This window comes from Hemiscyllium ocellatum, chromosome 40 (assembly GCF_020745735.1).
Source record: "Hemiscyllium ocellatum isolate sHemOce1 chromosome 40, sHemOce1.pat.X.cur, whole genome shotgun sequence".
NCBI classification, from domain to species: Eukaryota; Metazoa; Chordata; class Chondrichthyes; order Orectolobiformes; family Hemiscylliidae; genus Hemiscyllium; species Hemiscyllium ocellatum.
Window position 1 is genome coordinate 19,583,532 of NC_083440.1, and position 19,172 is coordinate 19,602,703.

A 19,172-nucleotide genomic window follows, 5' to 3' on the forward strand; every position below is an offset into this window, starting at 1 on the left:
TATACTATGAGATTTAGAGATGGGAATGTTTGAATGGAATACAACATTGCGCCTTTAATAAAGCTTCTCATTTCATTAATTATTGTGATCGGAATTGTCCAATATTTAAAACTGAATTTGAGAAATAAATATATATTTAAACAAGGACTTAATGGGTGTTGTCATAATCTGTTTGTACATATTTCAAAGAAACACTAATTCGAGCAATGTTGCAACCTCAAAATCCCCAGGCGATCCGCATGGCATAAAGTATTGGATTTGCAAACGTGAGACATCAATGTTAGATGCATTGAGATTGACTGTAGCATGAAAGCACAGATCTCTTCATAGAGGATATGCTTGAAACATTTGGAATTGTCGATAAATTATTCCATGTGATTCTTGCTATTATTAGCCTTCCTGGTAAGTGATTTAAATTATTGAGGCGGTGTAAAAATGATTAAGAATTGCTCTCTGCACTGAAAGAAGGATGATGTTACATTCTAAACTCGTGGTCACAATTGTGCAATCTCTCAAACATTGATATCTTCTATTAAGTCAAACATTTTGAATGTATTGATGGTTTAATCCTGACTCATTAGTGCCCTTATGGTGCAGTGGTAAGGCCGCCACTCTGAACCACAAGTTTCACTTGCAGCGGATATATATCTGAGCAATTTGTCTGATGTAATATTATACAGTGGATCGTCACATAACATCTTTGGTCACGTGATGCGCACCTCTTTCGGAGCCAGTGTCGGTTTCTCAAGTCTGACAGTAGTGGTCTGCTGTTTTGGATTGAATTATGTACTCTGAGATGGAATCGGGGTCAGATCCAAGACACATGCAGAGACGTGTTTCTTACTGAGAACTGTGTTTGATCGTGCTCTAAGGAGAATACTGGAAAAATTTATTAGTTCAGAACGCATTCTTTGAGGAAGAAACAGAGTTAACATTTCGAGCCTAGTCTGACTCTGTCTCGGAAATGCTTCTGGGAGCTAGAATCCAGGGTAAAAGTTTTAATTCTGAGGGGAATTAGCCACTTGGCAAACCCAAACTGAGGAGGCTTCTGGTGCTAGTCACTGGACATCAACAAGAAATGGTCTTCTTCTATTTCTCAGTTGAGTCTGATTTACGGATCCAATCCAAGCTTACACAGTCACTAAATCTCTCCAGGCTATAACCTGTGAGGGGACAGCTTGAAAATTGGGAGAGACATCTTTTGTAGAGGATTTGAGTGAATGTCGAATCTCAATTTTGACCAGTTAAATACTATTCTGGAATGTGACAATCATAAAATGCATTTAATGGTATCTGTGAACCCACAAAATACGTGAAATTAAAACTAAATTTTGTTCTTAAAAATGCTTACTGTTTAAGTCATGTGCATAAGTTTATTCAATCTGTTTGTAAGTTTTCTCACTGAGCTGGAAGGTTTGTTTTCAAATGCTCCATCACCACACTGGGTAACGTCATCAGTGAGCCTCTGATGAAGTGCTGATGTTATGTCCCGCTTTCTATTAATATTCTTGATTTCTTAGGGTGAGTGGTACAATTACTAGTTCTTTTTCTCAGATGATGGCAGATGGTGTCAAAATCGATGAGATAATTGATGGCGTTCCAGTTAGAATGCCATGCTTTCAGGAATTCTCGTGTGTCTCTTTTAAGCTTGTCCTCAGATGGATGTGTTGTCCAAGTTAAAGTAGTGCCTGCTTTGCCTGTATAAAAACATACTAGTGATATAGGTTCATATCTTTTTCTGTTTTGTTTGTGTTCATGTCCTTGTGGCTAGATTTCTGTCCAATTGTCTGATGAAGATTTTGTTACATTCCCTGCACAGTATGTTGTAATTGCTTTTTGTTTTGCAAGGTTTTCCGGTTGTTAGTTTGTTCACTGAGCTGGAAATGGATGGCTTCTGTTCAGACATTTTGACACCATTCTAGGAGACATCATTAGTGAGCCTCAGGTGAAACGCTGGTGTTAGAAACGCAAAGCCAATGACATTTACAAAATATCATGCAAGGACTGTCACAAACACTAAATCGAACAAACAGGCAGAGAGTTAGACATCAGGATACATGAACGCCAAATAGCCTCAAAACGACATGGCTTTTGTACAGCCGAAGAAGTACATCACTTTGACATGGAAAACGCAACAATCCATGGACAGGCTAAATAGAGACATGCATGGGAATTCCTGGAGGCATTAATTCTAACTGGAAATCTATCAACTAACACATCGATTTGCACCCCATCTCCCATCCTCAGGGATAAAAGAAGCAGAAATCACACCACTCACTCTAAAAAAATACAGAAGCTCAAACAGAAAGCTGGATATAACACGAGCACTGAACAGGACCCTCACTGATGATGTTACCTTGTATGGTGATGAACTGAAAACATACCTTCCAGCTCAGCAAGCAAAACTTCAACTACAACCTCAACCTGAACTACAAATCTTATCAAAATTACTTATTTATTCAATCTGCAATTTAACACTTTCTGTTCTCTTATTTCTCATGCAGTTAATTTACTTGCAATTATGATCTTATCCAGAGGAAAATGTGGCCTCTCAACGTGCACGAGTCATTACCTGGTGGCCATGGCGTTAGCAGATCTACTTGTTATAATCACTGAGGTTATTCTGTGGCAGATTAAATATGATTATTTCGCTGTGTCTTTCCTGGGCCTTACCCCTGTGTGCAGTGTTCACAATGTCCTCATGCGAGCAGCAGTGGACTGTTCTGTCTGGTTCACAGTCACCTTCTCCTTTGATCGATTCATTGCCATTTGTTTTCAGAACCTGAAAATGAAATACTGCACCAAGAAAAATGCAGCTGTCATACTCTCAATAACGTGCATTCTGCTCTGTTTTAACAATGTCCCCTTCTATTTTATATATGAACCAAAACAGGTCATCGCTAATGTTTCATGGTTTTGCTATCCAAAGGACACTTATTTCATTGAGCCTGGATGGGTTGGATTTAATTGGCTTGATAGGGTTTTAACACTGTTGCTTCCATATGCTTTAATTCTGTTACTTAACGTTCTGACAGTGAGACACATTTTAGTGACCAGTCGAGCCCGCAAGGCACTGAAGGGACAGAGAAAAGGAGAACTTCCCAGTGACCCAGAGATGGAGAGCAGAAGAAAGTCTGTGATTTTACTTTTGACCATATCTGGCACCTTCATAATTCTGTGGTCAGTGCATGTTGCAGAATTCTTATATTATAATATTCGAGGAACGTACCTGAGAAATTATAACAATTCAGAAATTATATTTGCAATGGTAGGCCTTTCACTGGTGAATTTAAATTGCTGCACGCACACATTTGTTTATATGGCAACTCAATCAAAGTTCAGAGAGCAAGTCAGGGAGATGATGAAATATCCTGTCACATTGATTATCTAATTAATATATAAACAAAAGAACTGTGCGTAGCGTAGAGGCAAGTATCAATATTTACAGTCCATGCCAGTGTAATACACCAATCACGCTGGCTTTGATTTTGCAAAACTAATTTTTTCTATGGGACTTTACCAGAAAGTTTCTTAAAATCCAAATGCACTGCATCCACTTCATGTTCCTTATCTATTCTGAGTTTATTCTCAAGGAATGCCAATATGTGTGTAAAACATGATTTCCCTTACATCAGTTTATGCTGACTTTGTGAAATCCCGTATACACATTCTTCAATATGTACACTTGTATTTTACAAATCACTGAGATCAAGCCAATCTGTCTAAGCTTCTGTGTCCGACAGGAAAAGCACATCATTCGAATAAAGATAATCTTTGCAACTTCCTTGACAACTCAGAAAATAATACAATCTTAATTCTCTGAAGAAATAAAGCTCCAGGCTAGCCGACATGCATAAAGTTTAATGAACGGACAGATTGCAACAAAAACGATTCCAACAAATTGTGTGTGGAGTCAGAGGAGATAAGGGAAGCCCTTACTGCTGTATTTTCGATAGTATTCACTATAGAAAACGACAATGGTGTTGAGGAGAACACTGCGATACAGGCTACTCGACTTGGCGTGATTGAGGTTCACAAGGAAGAGGTATTAGATATCCTGCCGAGTGTGACAATAGATAGGTTCCATGGGCTGGATGTAATTTATCTAAGGATCCTCTGGGAAGCCAGGGGGGAGATTGCCGAGCCTTTGGCATTGATCTTTAAATTGTCATTGTCTACAGGAATAGTGCCAGAAGACTGGAGGAAAGCAAATGTGGTTTCCCTGTTCAAGAAGGGGAGTAGAGACAACCCAGGTAATTATAGACCAGTGAGCCAGTTCTTGGTAAAGTGTTGGAAAAGGTTATAAGAGTTCGGATTTATAATCAACGAGAAAAGAATAATTTTATTGATAATAGTCAACACGGTTTTGTGAAGGGTAGGTCGTGCCTCACAAACCTCACTCAGTTCTTTGAGAAGGTGAGCAAACAGGTAGATGAGAGTGAACTGGTTGTTGTGGTATATATGTATTTCAGCAAGGCTTTCGATAAGGTTCACCACAGTAGGCTATTGTACAAAATGCAGAACAATAAGATTGTGGGAGATATGGCAGTTTGGAGCAGTAATTTGGCTTGCTGAAAGAAGACAAAGGATGGTGGTTGATGGGAAATGTTAATCCTGAAGTCCAGTTACCATTGGTGTACCACAAGGGCCAGTATTGGGTCCACTGCTGTTCGTCATTTTAATAAAAGACCTGGATGAGTGCGTAGAATGGTGAGTTAGTAAATTTGCAGAGGACACTAAGGTCGGTGGAGTTGAGGATCGTGACAAAAAATGTTGCCGTTTACAGAGAGACAGAGCTAAGCTGCAGAGCTTGGCAGAGAGGTGGCAAATGGAGTTTAATGCAGACAAGTGTCGGTGACTCACTTTGGTCTGAGTAACCAGAATGCAAAGTACTGGGCTAATGGTAAGATTCTTGGTAGTGTAGATGAGGAGAGAGATTTCGTTGTGCAGGTACACAGATCCTTGAAAGTTGCCACCCAGGTTGACAGGGTTGTTAATAAGGCTTACAGTGTTTTAATTTTTATAAATAGAGGCATCGAGTTCTGGAACAATGAGGCAATGCTACAGCTGTACAAAATTGTGGTGCGGCCGCCCATGAAGTATATCGTACAGTTCTGGACACCGCATTGTAAGTAAAACGTGGAAGTTTTGGAAAGGGTGCAGAGGACAATTATTGGATGTTGCCTGACATGGAAGGAAGGTCTTGCGAGGAAAGGCTGAGGGACTTGAGGCTGTTTTCATAAGAGAGAAGAAGGTTGAGACGTGACTTAATAGAGACATATAAGATAATCAGATGGTTAGATAGGGTGGACAGAGAGAGGCTTTTTCCAAGTATGGTGGCGGCGATCTTGAGAGGCGTAGCTTGAAATTGAGGGAATAATAGATATACGATAGATGTCAGAGGTAGATTCTTGACACAGAGAGTTGTAAGTGTATGGAATGCTTTGCATGCAACAGAAGTAGATTCGCCAACTTTAAATACGTTTAAGTCGTCATTGGACAGGCATACGGACGAACATGGAATTGTGCATGTTAGATAGGCTTCAGTTTGTTATGACAGGCCTGCACAAAATTTGGGGCAGAAGGGCCTGTACTGCGCTGTAATGTTCTATGTTCTATAAAAACATATAATAAAAAAACACAATTTTACTCACTATTTTAGTTGCAGAAAATAAAGACAAGTAGTGTTAAACTTAAAAAAAAACATTTACACGTTCATCTGATGTCAGAATCCTCGTACAGGTTTCTCCAAGGTCAGCTTTGAATGTCACTGTTTGTAATTATTTGGATGGGTTCATTGAAATCAAAGAGCAGAATCAGTCAGCTCCGCAGGGTCACTGCTGGGTCTCATGGCTGTACAGGGTCACTGCTGGGTCACACAGTTGTTCACGGTTACGAATGGGTTAAACAGCTGCTCAGGGTCACTGCTTGGTCACACATCTCTGCAGGTCGCTGGTGGACAACACTGCTGTGCAAGGTCACTGCTGGGTTACACAGTAGCTCAGGGTCCCTGTTTGGTCACACAGCTGTGCGATTCACTTCTTTATCACACAGCTGTGCAGGGCCACTGCTTGGTCACACAGCTGCTCACGGTCACTGCTGGGTCACACAGATGTTCAGGGTCACTGCTTGGTCACACAGCTGTGCAGGGTTCTTGCTGGGTCACACAGCTGCTCAAGGTCACTGCTTGGTCACACAGCTGTGCCGGTCACTGCAGGGTCATACAGCTGTGCAGGGTCACTGCTGGGTCACAGAGCGGCTCAGGGTCACTGCTTGGTCACAAAGCTGTTCAGGGTAACTTCTGTGTCATACAGCTGTGCAGGGTTACTGCTGGGTCACACCGCTGTGCAGGGACACTGCTTGGTTATACATCTGCTCAGGGTCAGTGCTGGGTCACACAGCGGTGCAGGTTCACTGCTGGTCACAAGCTGTGCATGGCCACTGCTGGGTCACACAGCTGCAGTGGTGACTGTTGTCTCGCACAGTGCAGGGTCACTGGCGGGTCACACAGCTATGGTGGTCACTGATGTGTTACACAGCTGTGCAGTGTCACTGATGGGTCACACAGCTGTGCAGGGTAACTGCTGGATCGCACAGCTGTTCAGTGTCACTTCTTTGTCACACGGCTGCTCATTGTCACTGCTGGGTCCCATGGCTGTGCAGGGTCACTGCTAGGTCACACAGCTGCTCAGGGTTACTAATGGGTCACACAGCTGCGGTGGTCACTGCTGGGTCACACAGCTGCTCAGGGTTACTGCTGGATCATGCAACTATGCGGGGCCACTGCTAGATCAAACAGCTCCTCAGGGTCACTGCTCGGTCACCCCACTGTGCAGTGTCACTGCTGGGTCACACAGCTGTGCAGGGTTACTGCTGGATCATACAGCTGCTCAAGGTCTCTGCTGGGTCACACAGCTGTGCAGGATCACTGCTGATTCACACAGCTTTGTAGTTTCACTGCTGGGTCAAAGAGCTGTTCAAGGTCACTGTTGAAACGCATAGCTGCTCATGGTCACGACTGGGCCATATAGCTGCCCAGGGTCACTGTTGGGTCACACAGCTGTCCAGGGTTACTGCTGGATCATACAACTGTGCAGGGTTGCGGCAGGATAATTGCTAGGTCGAATAATTGTGTCGTGTCACTGCTAGATCATACAGCTATGCAGAATCACTGTTGTATCACACAGCTGTGCAGGGTTACTGCTGGATCACACAGCTCTGCAGGGTCACTGGTGGTCATCCGGCTGTGCAGGGACACTGCCTAGTCACACAGCTGAGCGGGTCACTGCAGGATCACACAGCTGTGCAAGATGACTGTTGGATCGCACAGCTGTAAAGGATCACTACCTGGTCACACAGATACTCAGGGTCACGACTGGGGCACACAGCTGCTCAGAGTAACTGCTTGGTCACGCAGCTGGTCAGGGTCACTGCTTGGTCAAAACTCTGTTCAGAGTAATTTCTAGATCATACAGCTGTGCAGGGTTACTGCTGGATCACACAGCTGTGCAGGTTCACTGTTGGGTCACACAGCTGTGCCGTGTCACTGCTGGATCACACAGTTTTGCAGGGTCACGATGGGTACACACAGCTGAGCAGATTCTCTGATGGGTCACCCAACAGTGTAAGTTCATTTCTGGTTCACATAACTTTGCAGATTTAATGTTCTGTCAGATCTCTGTGTAGATTCTGTCAGACAGAATGCTGTGTTAATTGTTTTGTTTGCTCCATTAAAAAAAAACTTAATCAGTTTTGTGAGACACTATTTTCCTCACATAACAAAACATGTTCACGATTCATAAGCAATCTTTCCCTCTCCAAATACTCATAAATTCATAAATCTTATCCTTCAGAATAATCTCCAATGACATAATCATTACTACCATCAGACTCTATAGTTTTCAGTTCTCTAGTTCCCAGCCTACTTGTTACATCGCTTTGTAGACAATAGCATAATATTAGCCATCCTCCAGTCTTCTTGTACTTGGACTATTTTATAGAATGATACGAATATTTATGATAATGACTCTTCAATTTTCTCCCTAACTTCCCACAATGTCCTGGGACCACACTTGATCAATTGCTGGAGTTCCATCTGCATTTATGTTTTCTAAGATCTCCAGCACGACCTGTTCTGTGGCATGAACCTTTCTCAAAACATTGATTTTTAGTTCCCTGCGAGCTTTTGCCTCTATTTCTTTTACAACAATGAAAACTGATGCGAAGTACTCATTTAATATCTCTCCCATCTCCTGAGGTTCAACACAAAGATGACGGTGTTGGTCTTTAAGAAGGACTGTTCTCGTTCTAGTTGCTCTCTTGCGATTAATATATTTGTCGGATAATTTTCGATTATCTTTATCTTGTTTTACCAAGGGTATCTTACATTCCCTCTTTACATTCCCGATTTCCTTCTTAAGAATGCCCCTACTCTTCATATTTTTCAAGAGATTCTGTTGATCCCAATTATCTAATATATAATGTTATTTTTTATTCGTGACTAGAAATTGAATATCTTTTATCTATCTATTGTTTCCTAACTTTACCAGCCTTGCCTTTTGAAGGCCTCAGAAGAGTCAGTCATCTCTTTTCTTGCAGTCTTCCCAAAACAACTTTTGAAAGTTCTTGCTTCATATCCTTAAAACTTGTCTGGCTTCAATTTGCAACTTCAACTTACATGGAAAAGGTATGCTTTTTCCTAAATTATATTACAACTAATAGCACTCTGATTAACAGTAACAAAGTGTTCCCGGAATAACACTGCAGTCACGTGCCTGCCTTGTTTCCCATGAGAATGCCAAGTTTTGCTCCGTCTTTCGTAGGATCATTCATATACTGATAAAGGAAGTTTTATTGAACAGATTTAACAAATTATTCCCCATCCAAACTTTAAAACTATAACAGTCCCAGTCGATGTTTTGAAATTTAACATCACTTACTATTATAGTCTTTTTCTTCTTCTTCTTCTTATTATTATTATTATTATTATTATTATTATTGTTATTTTTATTATTATATATATATTTGAGATCTCTACATATTTATTTCTGAATTTCCCTCTGACTATTGGGAAGTCTATACAACAATCCCATCAAGGTGACCATTCCACTCATACTTATAATTTCGCGCGCACATTTTCACTGAATTATCTTTCAAATATATCTTCCTGAACTTCAGTATTAAAGTTTTCCTTAATCAAAAATATCATGCCCGTTCTTTCTTGCCTCTCTTTCTATCATTCTGATAACATCTAAAACCCAGAATATGGAGCTGCCAGTACAGCCCTTTCCTCAGTTCAAATTTCTGTAATACCTGCATCATCCCAGTCCCGCATTCCCATTCATACCCTCATTTCATCAGCCTTAAATGGAAGATGTTTTACAGAGAACTAATTGCAGTTTCATTTTTCTACGTTACTTGTGACTTATTCTTGTCTATATTTTCCTTGCTCGGTTCTGATTCAGAAGCATCCTCATAGAGTCATCGAGTTCTCCAGCATGGAGACAGTTCCATCGGCACCAGTTGGTCCATGCCGATCGAAATGTCCATCCAGGCAACTCCACTTTCTTGCATTTGGCCAATATCCTTCTAAAGCTTTCCTATCCATATATTTGTCCAAATGCCTTTTGAATGTTGTTTATGTTCCCGTCTCAACCACTTTCGCTAGCAGCTCATTCTATATGTACCACTCGCTTTGTAAATAAAGTTGGTCCGCAGGTTCTCTTCTATTCTTCTTCTATAACCTTAAATTGCCGTCCTCTCGTCCTCGATTCCCCAACCCTGGGAAAATGACTGAGTGCATTCACCCTATCATGATCTTATATACTTCTGTCACTTCCCCCCGGCTCCAGTCCGCTAAACTCTGAATAAAAAAGTCCCAGCTTGTCCAAACTCTCCCTGAAACTCAGTCCCTAGAATCCTGGAAACATCCTTGTAAATTTATTCTGCACTCTTTCCAGTTTAATAAAATCCTTCCTGTGGCAAGGTGGCTAAAGCTGAATACAATACTCCAAGTGCGGCCCCACGAACGCCCTGTGTCACTACAACATACCTTCCCAACGTCTACACTCAATGCTTTGACTGATTCAGGCCAGTGCGCCAAAAGCCTTGTTCACTGGCCTTTCGACCTGTGACTCCACTTTCTGAGAATCATGCACCTGCACACTCATGGTCTCACTGTTCCACTACCCGCCTGAAGGAGCTACCATTCGCCATGCAACTCCTATCTTGATGTGATCTTACAAAATCCAACACCTCACACTTATTTATATTAAATAGCATGTGCCATTTCTCATTTCCGTTTCTCCAACAGATCAATGTCCTGCTGCAATTTCTGGTAACCTTCCTCACTGTGCTTGATACCGCTTATTTTAGTGTCAGGTGCAAACTTACGAACATGCTTTGTACATTTGGATCCAAACCACTGAAGACGTATGTGTAAAATGAGAGCAGTGAGCGACCATGAAGCATCAGTTGATGAAATAGCTGAAAGGTAAATGCCCTATCAATTGGTTTTCACTGAGCCAATTACAGTGGTTCTGCAGCATGATGCAATCTCTATCATGGTAGATGTGAGGCTACAGTGATGGGGTGGGGTGACTGGGTTTAGATGGGATGCGATTTGGAGGGTGAGGGTCGGCTCAGTTGTCTCCTTCATCACTGTAGCGATTGTATGATTTAAATTGGGCAGAGGGAACGAATACTACTTCATAAAGAATATCCACAAGAATTGTAACTGAACAGAATTTCACACCGAATTTCCCCCATCTGAAATAATTTATTTTTATCAGGACTGGTTTTGTAACTTTCTTCATATCCAGAGGCTCCGAATGATCAAGTGGAAGATCAATGGTGGGTATTCCATTTTCTGGTGGCAGAAGGTATAGTGTAACAAAACCCTTACAAACTACCACGGACACTACTTCAAAGCTGAGCTTCTGCATTTTGGCCGTTACCCTTTGACTTATGTAGATTTCTATTAAGTTACTGCCCATGTCCTAAGCCGCCATTTTCCTTTGCCTGCTGCTCATTGACACGTCTGTAGCATCGGCCCTCTGACTAGTTTCCAGGTTTTCAGATCTATTTGCCATGACCGCTCTCTCTGCAATTATTTCTGGGTGTGCTATTGCTTCGTTCCAATAACTTGCTGGTATTTTACAAGTCTCTTTGTCAAAACAAAATGCTTCCATGCTTGAATCACAATTCCTTACTTCTCAATATTGCTACCTGCAGTCCACATCACCCTTAGGCCTTCACTCCCCTTTTCAGCAGCACTGATTCACCCAGCCCTCAAAGGGCCACTGGGGACATTCATAAATATTGTCTCATCGAGTCATGGAGTCTTAGAGTGCTACAACACGGAGACTGTTCCTTTGGCCCAAACTGGTCCATGCCGAACAAAATATCCACACATGCTTAACCCATTTCCCCTCCACTTGGTCCATATCCTTTGAATCTTTTCCTATCTATGCATTTGTCCAAATATGCCCAACCTCAACTATTTCTCATGGCAGCTCTTTCAATATCTGTACCACCCTCTGTGTGAAAAAGTTTCCCCTTGGTTCCCCTTTTATTCTTTCCCTTATAACCTTAAACTGATGCTCGATTCCCCATCCCTGGGGAAAAGAAAATGAGTGCATTCACCCTATCCATGTCTCTCACGATCTTCTATTCTTCTATGTGATTCCCCTTCAGTCTCCTACGCTATAAAGAAAAAAATATTACTAACTTGTCCAATATCTCTATATAACTCAGACCACTGTGCCCCAGCAACATTCTCGTAAATTTCTTTTTCAGTCTTACTAGTTTCATAACATTCTTCTCATAGCAAGCTGACCAAAACTGGCCACAATACGTCACATGCGACCTCACCAACATCCTATAACATAAATTTCCACAGATAATCTTCAGACAGAATTGTTGATGGATATATCAATCCTGGCCTCCTCTAATGGGTAAACACTGGGGCCTTGACAACATCCCAGTAATAGGACAGATGACATATGCTCCAGAACATGCTGTAACCCTGGGCAAGCAGTTCCTGCGGTGCTACAACACGAGCATTGACCTGAGAGAGTGGGAATGTGCCCAGGGATGTGCTGTTGTTAAAACAAAGGACAAAGCTGTCTCGGTGAATTCCCACGCCATCAATACGATATTGATAATGAAAATGTGAATGAAAACTTGATCAACAGTGCTATAAAGGAGCACCAAATGCCAACAATCTGCTCAGTGACTCCACTCAGCTCCTGACCACATTCCAGCCTTAGTCCAAACATTGACAGAAAGACCTGAATTCCAGTGGTGGGGTGAGGATGACTGCACTTCATATCAAGGCTGTGTTCGTCCTGGTGTGGCTTCAATGAACCTGAGGAAAACGGGAGGCAATGGAAATCGGGGGAAACTCTCCACTGAGTGGAGTCATCCCTGGAAACAAAAAAGGAAGTTGTGTATCTTTGAGCTCAGTCATCACAGCTGCAGGGAATCGCTGCAGGAGTTCCTCAAAGGAGTGTCTTAGGCCTGACCATTTTCAGTATTTTCATCAATGGGCTTCCCTCAATCGTATGGTCAGACATGGGGGTATTAACAAATGATTATGATGTGTACAGCAGCTTTTGTGACTACTCAGGTACTGAAGCACTCCTTATCCGAATGCAGTGAGACTTGGAAATTATGCAGGCTTGGGGTGAAAAGTGTCAAATAACATACATGACACATAAATGCCAGACAATCAACCTTTGACAGTCACTGGGGCTACCATTGCTGATTCCTCAACTATCAACATCATGAGATTGCCATCGACCAGAAACTGAAGTGGACTATCCATTTAAATACAGTGGTGATAAGACAGAGTAGAAGCTAGGAAGACTGCAGGGAATAACTCATTGCTGACTTCCATCTGTCCACCATCTGCAGGGTCCAAGTCAGGAGCGTGATGGAACACTCCCTTTTTGCCGAGATGAGAGAGGCAGCAACATCACTCAAGAAGCTTGACACTATCCGGGAAAAACATTACGCTTGATGGTCACCACAACCATCTTACTTCCAACACTGATTCTCAGTACCATCAATATGTAACAACTACCAGATGCATTGCAGAAGCTCATCAATGTTCCTCAAGCAAAACCTTCCAAACCCAAAATCATTTTGAAGGACACGAGTATCAGATACATGGGATCACTATGCACTATAAATTCCCTTTCAAGTCCATCATTGTCCTGATTTAGAAATATATCACCATTCTGTAAGTATCTCTGGTTCACAGCCCTTCATAAGAGACAAACAAAACATTGACATCTCCACCACTTGTTAGTCCAGTCCTGAAGAAGTGTTACAACTGAAACTTCGACTGCTCCAGTTCCTGATGCTGCCTGGCTTGCTGTGTTTTTCCAGCTTCCTCGGCAAAAGTGTGGACTGCAGATGCTGCATATTACAGTCATGATTGCAGTGGTGCTGGAAAAGCACAGCAGGTCAGGCAATATCCAACGAGCAGGAACATCGACGTTTCGGGAACGAGCCCTTCATCAGGAAATCCTGGTGTTTCTGACGAAGGGCTTCTGCCCAAAACGTCTATTTTCCTGCTCCTCAGATGCTTCCTAAACTGCTGAGCTTTTGCAGCACCACTCTCATCTTCTCCCCCCCCCCCCGCCTATCTATTTGACAGCCCTTCATAAGAGGATTGTAAGTCTATGTATAGCACATAGACAACTACTTTTGAAGAAATCAGCTCACCAACACATTGTCAACAGCCATTAGAGCTGAGCAACCAATGCTGGCCCTGGCAGCGATGCCCATGAATGGAGTAGAATTCATTAAACATGTTGTCCAATCAGGATTCATGGTGGACACTAGGTTTGAGGTTTTGTGAGTCTAAGCTGTTTGGGTGCAGGCAATCCCTTGCTTGTTGTGCAGAGCTGAAGCGATATGCTGTTTGGAGCAATCTGTCAGTCTTTCAGAGGCACGGCCTATGTACGTATCAATTGGCACTGAGATTCATATTCCAGAATACTCGCATGTGAGATAGATAGAAACAATTTAATATGTTATTGCAGCCGGAATATTTCAAAACATAACAAAATGTTTGCAATGGAAACAATTCAGTATGAAGTATTCGCATTCAAGCGGAAAAAAAAATTGGATATTTTCAAAGTGCTTGGGCTAAATAATAATTTGATCCTGGAAGCGATATCCAGTCGCATAACTTGGGCGCTGTGTTTTCATTTGATTTCTTAAAATTAATTGAAATAAGCAAATGAGTGTATTTGTTTATTGGACATTCAAGTGGCTGTGATCAAAGGATTTATGATGTTCAATAATGACACTTTCCTCTCAATGATCAATACGATATTGAAAACATCTTCATAAAATTTCAAGTTGGAGTCACACACAATAATTTTAATTGGGGTCATGATGGCCATCAATGTAGATACACAATTATGTTTGGTCACTGGGATTGTGTCGATGACATACACTGGATATTGTTGATGAGGGATTCAATGCAAGATTCCATGTAATCCATCACTTTTCTAACACCTTGATTAAGGATCTGCTTCAAAAAGGAGGATTATGAAGCTTATGTGCCACACTAGATGTCATCAACATGGACGAACTTACAAGACGTGGCCATTGGCATCTCATTTGTATAAATGATGAAAATTAAATTGAGCCTTGTGCTCCGCTATTTGCCAATCTGTTCCATGCACTTCCCCTTTGTTCAAGCACGAGTCTAAATTGTCAGTTGTGAGGAAACATTTGAATAATTGTCCCGATCCAGTTTGTGAGCTAGCTGGAGATATTTAGGAGGTGATCACTCTTTAGTGAAAGATGTCACGTTGTCCAGCAAGCCTATATTTACATTCAGTCCTTTTCAATTGCATCTTTGATGTACATGGCATTGCAAAGATCATGTAATTACACATCTGAACATGAATCTGCTGTTTACTGCGGTTATTGAACTGAGCAATAATCAGCTGGTTACTACAGCTCCTAAATTTAACAATAATTAGGTTGCATTCTGATCATTGAAGTGAATAATCTTCAACTAAAACAAAAAGTTAATGTTGGTTTGATTTTAAGAATCAAAGAAATAAAGAGAGGTTAACTCTTTGTTGTATAAAACTTTAAACTGACCTGTGGTATGGTTCCCACAGACTAATCCAGCAACAATCGAACATAGTCAGGCTCACAGAATCCCACTCTCCAGCCAATGTCCCAGACAACACGATGATCATCTCAGGGTACGTCCTGTCCCACTAGCAGGACAGAGCCAGCAGAGGGAGCAGACCCGTGGGATCCAGTCAATGGGGGTGGGTGTACCCAGTAAGTGCACAGCATTGATGCCTGTCCCTTGATCCTCATGGCATCAGGTTATATACAGACACAGAAACATTCTGCTGTTTATCAATCGCCTTATTCCTCGAATTTCCCTGTTTGAACACAACATTGAAGGTGGAAAGCAGAGAGAATGTACTCCATGTCGGAAGCTTCAGTGTCGATCACCAAGACAGTCTCAGCAGCACCTCATGCTGTCTGAGCTGATACATTCCAAAGGTATTGTCACCAATCTGCCTGCCCCAAATTTTATAGACACTACATCATGGAGTGAGGCACTGTCTCTGTGTGAAATGGGACAGACTTCAATCAGATCGACCAGCTCATGACAAGGTTCCCCTGACGTTCAGGGGGCCATCTGAAGCATCAGAATTTTCCCTTGCACAAGCAGTCATTGGCTATCTGTCCGATATATCTGATTGGAGTGTTTGTGTTACAGTGAGAGATTGGATAGCCTGTTTTTTTTTACTCTGGAGTATTAGAGTCTGAGGGAAAAATTTACAGAGGTTCATAAAATCAATAGGGTCATGGATACGGTAAACAGCCAAGGTCTTCCACAGGGTAACAGAGTCGAAAACTAGAGGGCATGGATTTAACCTGAGAGGGGAAAAGTTTCAAAGCGACAGGAGGGGCAATTTCTCCATGCAGAGGTGATTTATGTGTCTAGCAAAGTCATTTGAATGGATACATGAATAGGAAGGGTTTGGAGGTATATGGGTCCGGAGCAAGAGGGTGGGACCAGTTTAATGTGGGAGTATGTTCAGCTTGGACTGTATGCATCGAAGGGCCTGTTTCCATGCTGCGTGACCCTATGGCTAGATGGTGGAAGCCGGTACAATTAGAGCATTGAAAACGCATCTGGGTGAGGATATGAACAGGAAGATTTCAGACTGGTTCAATGATGATTACAACAGCACATACAAACAGTAGCACAGAAAACCAACATTAGAGATTCAAACCTGATGAAACTACAAAAGAGAACGACTTTTATATGTAACCAGTGACGGACAGAGCTTAATGATCACACAACCAATCAGACTCTGCTTTCTCACCACTGATGCTGCCAGACTTGCTGTGTTGCACCAGTAATTTCTGTTTTTGCAGTACATTCAAATTCTGCAGATTAAAATTCTGGCACATTTCGACATAAAAGATGGTGGATAATTAAATCACTTGATGAAAGGCTGCTCTACAACAACTGAACCCTCAGTTATGGGGAGTCCAGGACATCAGCCCAAAAGATAAAGATGAAGCATTTGCAACATCCTTGAACCAAAAATAACAAGATGTTGATCCATTGCAGCATCCTCTTGACGCCCCCGTGTTTATAGATCCCACTCTCCAGCCAATTGGATTCAAAGGAGGGACTGGATACTAAGAAGGTTGTGAATCCTGACAACATACGTATCAAAAACTTGTTGCCTGCCAATCCAAAGTCTTCTCATGCAGGAACAACACTGGCATGGACCGAGAATGTGAAAAATTACCCAGACACATTTTACACAGAAAAATTATGCAACTCTGATGTTGCCAATTAACGCCTCATCTGTCCATTCTCTAACAAGGAAGTGAGAAGGAAAGTGTCAGTACCAGGGCTATCAATCAATGCTTGGTCAGCAATAACCTGCTTACTGATGGCCAGTTTGGTATGCCCCAAGGGCCATTGATTACAGCATTGGTTCAAAAAAGTGGACCTCCAGAGGAGAAGGGAGAGGAACTCCTCTTAACATCAAGGCACCATTTGACCGAGTGTGACACTAGGGGACCTGGGAAAAACCACAGTCATTGAGAATCCAGCGTGAAACTCTCTGCTGGTTGTAGCAAGAAGGAAGTCAGTTGTTATTATTCATGTCAGCAATTTCACCTTCAGGACATCCATGCAAGAACTATTCAGGAAAGATCCTAGGTCTAATCATCTTCACCTGCTTCACCAATGAACACTCAGACGTCTTTCAATGAGCAATGTCAGTATAGTTTTTTGAGAGTAGCTACTTCCAAGCAGTCGATCCGGGGTTGATTCCTGGCCACTGCAAGGTTCCAATTTTAAATTCATCTACAAGAGGAGAGATGGGGGTAGGCCAGTGGATGTTATCTCTATGGACTTTAGTCAGGCCTTTAGTCAAGTGCCGCATGGCAGACTAGTCATGAATGTTAGGTCACATGGCATGCAGGGAGAGCGGGCTAATTGCATTCTGTATTGATTCAACGATTTCAAGCAGATGGTAATTGTTGAACGTCATTACTTGGATTGTTGGCCTGCGGTCAATGGTGAGCCACAGGGGTTAGTGCTTGGATATTTTGGAATGGTATTTACATCAAAGATCTGGATGGGAATGTATATGGCATGATCAGTGCGTTCTAAGAAGATTTGTAGCTCAGGTTGAGGTTCTGGATGTAAGTTTACTTGCTGAGCTGTAAGGATCATTTCCAGATATTTCATCACCGACGAGGTAATATCTTCAGAGGGCCTCTGGGCGAAGCACCGCTGATAATTCTTGCCTTCTATTTATATGTTTGGGTATTTGCGTCGGTGACGTCATTTCGGGTGGTGATGTCATTTCCTGTGGTTCTGTCATTTCATGTCCTTTTTCTCACTGTGTTTTCGATGTGTTTGTTCATAGAGTTCTGGTTGAAAGGCCATGCTTCGAGGAATTCTCATGCGCGTCTCTGTTTGGCTTGTCCTCGGATGATGTAGTGTCTCAAACGAAGTCGTTCCTTCCTCATCTATATGTAAGGATAGTTGCGAGAGAGGGTAATGTCATTTTGTGGCTAGCTGATGTTCATGTATCCTGGTGGCTAGTTTTCTTCCCCTTTCTCCAATGTAGTGTTTATTTCAGTTTGTGCACGGTACTTTGTAAATAAAAATAGATTTGCTTTCTGCCTGAATGGGATCTTTCAAGTTAATTCGCTGCTGTTGTAGTGTATTGGTGGGTTGGGCATTATTTTACAGCCATACAAATCCTGTTTTTTAGCATCGCTATGTTATCACCTCATATACTGTATTCAGTCCTGCTATTTGCATGTTCTTTTGTATTCTTCAATGAATTAGAGTTGAATCCATGGCTTGATGGTAATGGTGGAATGGGAGATATCGAGTCAGAGAGTCATACAGCACAGAAACAGACTCTTCGATTCAACTCATCCATGCCGTCCAGCCATCCCAATCTGACCAAGTTGTCGATCAATTTGCTGTGCTGTTAGTTTTCTTGCAAATGTTTCATCTTCATCCAGGGTGCCAACTTCAGTGGTGTGTAGCTTCCTGATGAAGTGCTGTTGTTGTGATCTTGCTCCAATTTATACTGTTTCATGTGTGCTAGATTTAATATCGATAAAGTAAAGAGGTGGCACGGTGGCACAGTGGTTAGCACTGCTGCCTCACAGCGCTTGAAGACCCGGGTTCATTTCCCGTCTCAGGCGACTGACTGTGTGGAGTTTGCACGTTCTCCCCGTGTCAGCGTGGGTTTCCTCCGGGTGCTCCGGTTTCCTCCCACAGTCACAAAGATGTGCGGGTCAGGTGAATTGGCCATGCTAAATTGCCCGTAGTGTTAGTTAAGAGGTAAATGTAGGGGTATGGGTGGGTTTCGCTTTGGCGGGTCGGTGTGGACTTGTTGGGCCGAAGGGCCTGTTTCCACACTGTAAATCTAATCTAATCTAAAAGGTCACACCTCTTTATTTCTTTGAATCTTAAAATCAAAACAAACCTTTTTTCGTCAATTGAAGATTATTTAATTAATATTCACTTCAATAATCAGAGTACAAACTTAATTACCCTGCTCAATTTAGCAACTGTAGCAACCAGCTGATTATTGTTCAGTTCAATAAACGCAGTAAACACCGGATAC